Source organism: Lichenostomus cassidix, chromosome 3, assembly GCF_008360975.1.
Source record: "Lichenostomus cassidix isolate B80296 chromosome 3, HeHo_3.0, whole genome shotgun sequence".
Lineage (NCBI taxonomy): Eukaryota > Metazoa > Chordata > Aves > Passeriformes > Meliphagidae > Lichenostomus > Lichenostomus cassidix.
In genome coordinates this window covers 95032573-95041115 of record NC_139483.1, presented here as the reverse complement: position 1 = coordinate 95041115, position 8543 = coordinate 95032573, and the positions used below count along the sequence as shown (strand labels likewise).

Below are 8543 nucleotides of genomic sequence, written 5' to 3'. Positions count from 1 at the left end.
ATTCCAGGATTTTCTACATCCTCCCTAATCGCAATGCAATCTTGTAAGGTATATCACTAACAGCTGTATGAAGAGAAACACTACTGTTCAAATTAGATCCATATGTTTGTTTCATTAAAATAGCTTTTATAATTCAGGTGCAAGAATCTAAGTTTACTGTTAGTTTTTTTATTTACAGTAATTAAAATGTTAATTTAAATAGGTATTACTATGGCATTTTACAAATATGTAATTTAGTAATTTATATCTAATAGGTATCAAAGCAATAACATTAGATCCAATAAATATATTTCATATATAAGAAATTGGGTAGCATTAACTTAATTTATTAACTTTAATGTAAACTTATTTTTTTTTTCTCAGTAGGAATGGTACAGTTTCAGCAAAGCCAGCAGTCTAACCCAGTTCATTTTGACTATATTTTACTATCAAAGAAATGACAGAGGGAGAAAATAACTACTGTAAATCTCTATTTCAAAATAAAATCCAGTTATCATTCAAAATAGAAATTTATCAAAGGCCTTTCCCTTTTACCAGTTATGGATCCAATCCTGTTTGCCTTCAGTGCCATATGGGAGAATGAGAAGATCCTGCTCAGAATGACAATGACAAGCTCTGGCTGGCTAAGCCTGCCCAAAGAAACTCTACATGTGGTGCAATCCATATCACATTGAGTGAGGCTGCACTATGCAGTGTATTTGTAGCAACACTGGGCTCAGATCATATATTCAGTGAGAGGGGACACACATCTAGTCATTTGGACTCTGCATTTTCTTCAGAGGGAGAAGACAGAACAAAGAACAGTTTACACACATTGTATATAGGTTGGACTTGATTATCTCAATGGTATTTTCCAACATAATTCTGTGATATATGAAACAGACTTATTTTGTACATGCACACAGTACTCAGGGCTTCCTGCAATCTTAAAATAGCCCACCACTTGGTTTCTTTAAATTCCAACATAAGCCATTTGAACCACTAAGGATATATTTGCAGGATATAAATGGGACTTCACTAGTGCCAACCTTCCATATTGTCTGTTATGACCCTGGCTGTAACAAGCTATTATAATGATAAATACAGCAGGCATGTCACAATGCAAATGTACATATGTTAGGTCAAGCTGCCAAAAATTACTGTGAAAGGGTATATAGTTTACCATTGCATTGTCTGTATCAATACTGTCATAAAACCTCCCTGTAATCCATATTAGATGGATTACACACTGCTAAAACTTACCTCTTTGAAAAATAGACAGAAAAATGGTCTGTATGTGTTCTGTGTGACCAAGTCATATAGATTTAGCTTTATGATGTAGAGGACTTACATTATAATTTTGAATGTTTCTTATCCTCCTTAGCAGTTTAAATCCAAATAAGCTAACTTAACACCTATGTGATCTAGGTCTGTCTCTTTGACTCCCCATAAGCAAAAAAATGAGAAAATCTCACTTATCTGGCATCAGTTCCAGCTGAGATGAAAGCCATACAAGGTCGGATAGAAAAGAACAAATCTTTTTTGCAGTGAGGGTGGTCAAGCATTGGCTGGTTGCCCAAACAGATTTCAGAGTCTCCATCCTTGGATGCCTTTAGAACCTAAATGGACATGGCACTGAGCAACCTGCTTCAGTTGTCCCCTCAGTGAGTAGGAGTTTGGACTGGATGACCTCCAGAGCTCCCCTCCAATCTCAACAATGTCATGATGCTGTCATTAATCACTAAATGTTATCTATAGTTTACACTGTCTGAACTTCTACTTGTACACTCTACACCAGAGAATGTAGGAGAGTAATAATTACTTTTAATTCCCAAAAATATTTATTGTCAGTCAACTGATGTTTAAATAGTTACATAGTAAGGACAAAGGGAAATTGGGACAGAGTAACATTATCTTTGTATCCAAAATTTTACATAATGAATCTCAGGTAAATTGATATTATTATTATATCATACTCTTCCCTGAAATAGTATGCATTAACAGTTAAACATAAATTATACAAGCATAAAGTAATGAATGGGTATTTTTTCATAGTAATTTAAACAGGCAGTATTCATAATTAAACACTTACTATAATTTCTTTCTTTTTCCCCTCAGGCTTTTTAATTCCTATTTCAATGTAACTGTAGAGGAAAAAAAAAAAAGACACAGTAGATAAAGTATGTTCATTTGCATCCAAATTAAATAGACAATCTAAAAATACTTTGGTCTCACTGTGAAATCCTTATCTAAGGATTGAGACACAAAAAAAGGACATGAGTAACATCATTTCAACTTACCAGAAATGGAAACTGAATGTAACACATTGTCACCACCACAGAATCTAAAATCCCATCAGGCATAGGGCTCCACACATTTGGAGGCTTTAAGACACTTCCAGAGGGCTGCTCAGAAATCCCACTCTACTAGGAATTGCCTGCAGGTAGCCATCAAGAGATACTAGCCACACATAACTGTATGAAACACAGTTGCACAAAATAATTTACTGAGACAAGGAGAGAGAATGTCCTCTGTCAGCTCTCAGCCCTGAGTCCTAAACACCCCCTGAAGACTGCTGTACATCTTCTCATGCCTGTAGCTAGTGGCTGCACCACCCATCTCCAACACAGCAGCATAATGACTAACACACTTGTACTAAATCCCTGTGGTTTAAGTTCTAGTCTACAGTTATTTTTTTATATATACTCTGATACATTGCATTTATGTGTATATGAAAGTATATAGAATAAGAGTTTCATGGCCAGATTTACTCAGTTCCAGAAGAGATTTCTGTAAAGTGTCAATTAAAATCTGGTTTTTGAAACAAGTATTGCTGTCTAAAGAGGCTGATCCATTGAGATATTATGTGTATAACAGAAGACAAGCACCACTGATTGTATGCCAGATTTTATTTCTTCAGTATTCTTTTTCAATGAAATCTGACCAAAATTTCTGTGCAATCTTCCACTGAGCTAAGCAACAGCTCATGCTGGATATCTAAACAAGTTAAACTAATTTTACTCAGGTTGAGATCTGCCAGCCAGCTAATCATGTTCATGAAAAAAAGCCATTCCTTAATTTCACAGGGAAGTTGTTGATTCCACTTCCAAATGTGGTTTATTGGTCATTCAGAATTTGAATTCAAATTACTGAATTCTGTTTTGCAGCAGTCCATTAGGTCTAGCACTGTTCAAAAAACAAAACAAAACACAAAAAAAAAAAAAGAAAGAAAAAGAAAAAAAAGAAAGAAAAAAAAGGCCACTGGATGTTTTCGCTGCTCCACTTTCCCTAAGGCAGTAGCAGCAAGGCATGCATGAAGATTATGGGGCTCTTGACTATTTTTGCTGTACTCTGAGGTTCTTCAGAGCAGCAGTAAAACTGAATAAATCTTACTGGTTTTGACTTGCTTGACAAACTAACAGAGTTTAGTTTTGACAACTAACAGAGTTGTCTGTACATTTGGGAAGATTATTCATTATTTTCACAGAATTCCAGGATAAAAATCCTGAAAACTCTTGCTCAAATACACTGCCTCCTGTGAGCACCATTATTCTCACTGGTGAAAAAATCACAGTTTTGCCTTGTTGCTACTGAAAGCCCTGTTGTTGCCTTCTCAGAGCAGGAACAGCTGAACTTTGTTACAGCACTCCACATGAGAGCAGACAGTTCTGACATCAGCTCTGAAAAAGCTGTGCGGGGTGACAAATTAATTACTGCATTAAAGAAAGAAAAAACAAACACCTCTGATCGTCACTATTTCCCTGAGGAGAATCTTAGCTGAATAAAACTTAGGTGTCTTCTCAAGAAGGCAATTTACCTTTCCACTGTAACACATGGTAGGGAAGGATATTTCCATACCTCCTCCTCCTCTTCCCTCTCCTTTTTGCATTTTCAAGCAGATTTTAGTTGGTTCACAGTAATTCACAATGACAAAACCCTGGCAGTGCTAAGGCAGTTTATAAATCCACAGGCCAGGGCAGCCCATCAACAGAGACAGCTTAACTGGTCAAGGACAAAGGCCTGGAAAGTGCAGTGGCTGGCAGGTTTTATGAAGGTTTTCTCCCCTCTCTCACCAAGCACTGTGACAGCCCCTCCTGACCCCAGCAAGCCCAGGGGACCAGACAGCCCCATCTCTCCCATCGGGGCTCAGCTGGGGCAGTCAGGTGCCAGACCATGCCCTCCTGCTGCCCAGCTGCCCATCCCACCTGCTCTGCTATGACCAGTTCTACATATGGGGTGGCACACATGAGTGCTCTGCCAGGGTCAGACCCACAAAGGTGGAGGGAGTACTAAAAGCTCCTGGGGTTAATTGTCATGTCAAATGTCCTGAATATCACCAGGTTCTGGGGTGGATGTTACAGACTGCTTTGCAGTTAACAGAAAATAAGTTATTTAAATTGATAAGACCTCCCAGAAATACGAGGCTTTTGTTTCTCTGCACCAGTCATTCCTTTCTCACATTCTGTGTTTCTGTTTCATGGATTTTTCTCTGACAGATGCTGAGTACTGTGGAGTACTGAGGAGGGCAGCCAGCTTCCTGGAGCTGCAGAGACAGTGAAGAACCGAGGAGTTCAGCTGGGATTGTGTGGAGGTGCCTTTCCCTTGCCTTTCGCCACAAGTTTAGAATGTCACTCATGATGAGCTTCCTATTTTATCTAGATTTCCTCAACAGTTTTACTCCTTTCCAATTAGACAGTCAGCACAGAAAAGGGTGCTAAGGACCAAAAGGCCTCACATAAAAGACAATATCTAAAAGGTGTCATTTGGACTAGTAAAACAAACAATGACTTACAAAGTTTGTCCTTACACACACAAAAATCTTATTTTATAATCAGTGAAGAAGCACACGATTAAATAGAAACACCGAAAATTGAGATGCAATAAACCAAAATAAATACTTTTTATTATAACGTTACTCACGGCATCACAGACACAAACTGTAGCATGAACCAGAAAGGAACAGAACAGCTATGAAAACCAGGTCATTTCTAGCACAAGATACTAAATATCTCTGATTATTGGGAAGCAAAAAAGTCCTAATGCTCACCTGGAATCAAGTATTGTATTTTCTACAGACTTCCTCTTTACTGTCTCTTGTTTCTGTCTTATTTCTCTGGACAAAATAGATATTCTGGCATTTATCTGTCACACAAAGTATTCTGAGCATGAATATGTTACACATGAGAGCCATTTCACCACTTTAACATTATATAGGTTTTAGTTACATGGGTACCTAATCTGAAATTAGTATTTTTATATAAACATTCTTATGTATCTAAACAAGCAAACTATAGGATTCATACTTCATGTCACAATTTATGCTGCCATATATATGCATAAAACAAATCAAACCAGATAACAAGCCAGCATTACTCAGGATTAATTTTTACATGTATAAAATGGCTAATTCTTCAGTGATCTTTTTTAATATCTCTATGTAATAAACAATTTGCAATATACCTTCAGTGGTGATAATCTTCACAGCCTGGTATTATTTAAAATGCAAGTTTGGAAAACCCTATATCATATGTTACATCACATTTTACAGCAAAATACGTGAGCACCATTTTTTAAGGTGATGCTGATTCAAAGTGGTGTAAACACAATCAAGACCTTGCAGTCCATAGTTATCACATGACTAAAGAAGTGATACTGCATCTCATCTGAATGGTCAAAACAGAAAACTACATAGTAACATTGCACATGAAGGTCTGTCTGACATTATTTCTAACAGAAAAAAAAAGTCTTAACTAGTTCTGTCAAAGCACCTTAGTCCTTTGGTTTTATGTTTTCTGACAAATTAAGTTCCTTTTGCAGGCACAAAGCATTCCTTGGCAGTGAAGCTGGAGTAGATTTGCCAGGCACGATGAAGATCTCAGAGGGAGCTGTGGAAAAAGTGTTGAAGGAAAGCCATGGTGGTACATAACACCTGGGTGGCCCAGGCTGTGCTCAAGCTGTTCCATCTCAGCCATCAGAGGACAAAAGAGACAGAGACACACAGGCAGATTTGCCCTGCACTAATTCCACAGTCTTCTTCTGAGGGTGGTATTTCATCTGTTTTTACAGATGCAGCTCAGGAATCCTGTAAGGAAATTGGTTCTCTGTATGGCTGCTGGCCTTGTATCCTACATGAAGAATTTATTGTCTTATAGCCAAAAGATATGATCTTCAAAACACCTATTAATGGCAAACCCAGCATAAAATATATTTGTTAAAAAGCAATGAAACCAGCTGCTGTTTCATTCTCCCTGCTATTTTGTCCTTGATAAGACATAGCTATTGCAACACTATTTTTATCCAAATGTCAGTTTTAAGGAATTACTTACAGCAATTATGAACTCTGAAATCCAATTCCTCCTAAAATAGCATACCTGTGGCCTTAACTATAAGATGTAATGATCCAATAGCTCTTTCTCTATGAAGTCTAGTCAGAAAGTAGTATTTTATCGTGTTTCAAAATTAATCTTTTATGTTGCTTCAAACATGCTGCTTGAATTGGTATAAGAAGAACAGAGTTTCCAGCAGAGAAATGTTTAACTCACAACAACAGATAATGCCAGGTGCTCACAGCTGGACAATGGACTAATCATGCCTGTTAAAGGAAAAAGAGAATATAACTTTTGTTTATAACTAAGATAAAGAGACATGCACAGTCTCTAAACTTAAATGGAAGAAATATTTTTAGAACATGAAGTGTGACAATATTGAGAACCATATACAAATGCAGGTTGTGAAACAAAAATCAGATTACATCTGCAAAGAAATCAAAAACCCCCTAATATATCCCAATTTGCTTTCAAAGAATTCGTATGCAATCAAACTTTGTGAAAGTATTTATCTTAGATTTCTTTATTGTTTAGGGATAGCACTCACTTACCAATTTGTCTTCCAGAAAACCACTAGATGAACTTTCTTTACCCTTAGATGTGAAAGGAAAAGTTTGATTGAAAATTTCCTGAGAAAAAAAAGTATGACTAGTTTGAAATGTAGATCTGCATGGTTTAAAACAGCAATTAAGTATTTATAGTAAGCATTTAAAACAAAGAGAGATAAATGTCTTCATGGGGATCCTGATCTGTGAAGGAAAGAAGTTGAAGATTTGGTTGATTTTATCTAGACTTTTGGACCAGTTTGTTTTATTAAAAGGACAAGTTTGAACTTTCACACCAAAATCTAAATTTGGGTAATAAAATTATTCAGTTGCAGACCTTCAGTCTGAACACACCTGTATTTTGAGATAACCACTATGACCACTGTCAAGCTCGGGAAACTTCTCAGAGTTAATATATTTCAGTGCAAAGTAGGGGAAAATGAAAATTTCCTGGATATAAGGACCATTGTAGAATAGACTTGTGGCATCACAAGTATTCAGGTATACACAAAACTCCTCACAGCCCACATTAATTTTACCTACTGGTTAAACAGGAGAGTGTTTAAAAGCTGAAGCTCTGCATTCTCAGTGGATGAAAAAAAATCTGCCTATGTATATCATTGCTGCATTACGTAAAAAATAAAAATGTAAATGTGAAGATTTTTAGTTGGTATTTTGTTCAGATTTGGAACTTTTCATAAACTTCCCTACAGTCATCAAAAAATAAAGAATTTGACAGAATCAAATAATTCTGCAGGAATATGCCAATTCAGTTGCAGCTCTTGAGGAAAATCTATTCACTTGTGGTCACTCGGCCCACCACCCATCTCCTGGGTGTTTGGCTGCTAAAGTCCTTTTCCCAGCCAACTCCTGGCTGCTTAATCTCCTTAGCTCTGTGGGGTTTTTATAAGCAGTCTGGTTGGCAGAGTTCTCAGCCACCATCCAAGCTCATAAAGGAGCTGGTAAGGTTTAGCAATTCCCTGGACAGCTGGAAATCAAGATAATACCACAAAGATGAACTCTCTGGAGCTAGTGCCTTACCCTGCAGCCAGCTGGCTCCACATGCCACAGACAACACCAAACACCCTTTCCCAGCAGCTTCCCAAGCTGTCTGAGCTACATGGATAATGAGTTCCTTAAGAACTCAGCTCTCCAGATATTCCCAGTAGCTTTCTTTCTCAGCTCTTCACCTTACTGGCAATACTTCTTCACAGATGCTCTTTTACAAGATGGACCAAAAAATTGAAAAATGCATTTTAATTTTACCTTTTTTGTCTTTTATAAATTATGCCTTATAATAATTGTTGTGCTCCTGAAATTTTGTCCCAGTGTTGGATTTGGTTTTTAAATGAAAAAAAAATGTTTTTGCAAGGGCCTGCCAGTCCTCTGGCCAATTGGAGGTTAGCTTTGATCTTAATATTTGTCAAATTTCTTTGTCTCTCTCATTTTTCACCTCTCAATTCTCAAAGGTTTGCCAACACTCCAAAATACACTTACCTGTTTTTCTTGTCCAAAGAATAAGAATGCTGCAGAAACATTGTCATTAGCAAAAATGAAAGGGGATGTTGGAGCAAGAATACAAATATGGTTCAAATAATTAACACATCCTGCACTGAAGTTTGCTCATCACAGTCTGCTTTATTTGATAGTTGAAGTGAGCGTTTGAGGAATGTAAGTTAAATACTCATAAATT

General features: G+C 37.0%; 1 long non-coding RNA gene across 1 annotated transcript; it reads left to right on the top strand.

The window, feature by feature from the left end:
* Positions 1 to 3975: 3975 nt before the first annotated feature.
* On the top strand, positions 3976 to 7241 carry LOC146440248 (uncharacterized). Its single transcript, XR_014851382.1, has 3 exons — positions 3976 to 4022; positions 4476 to 4570; positions 5797 to 7241. It is a non-coding gene; the product is annotated as an uncharacterized LOC146440248 (long non-coding RNA).
* The last annotated feature ends 1302 nt before the right edge of the window (positions 7242 to 8543 follow it).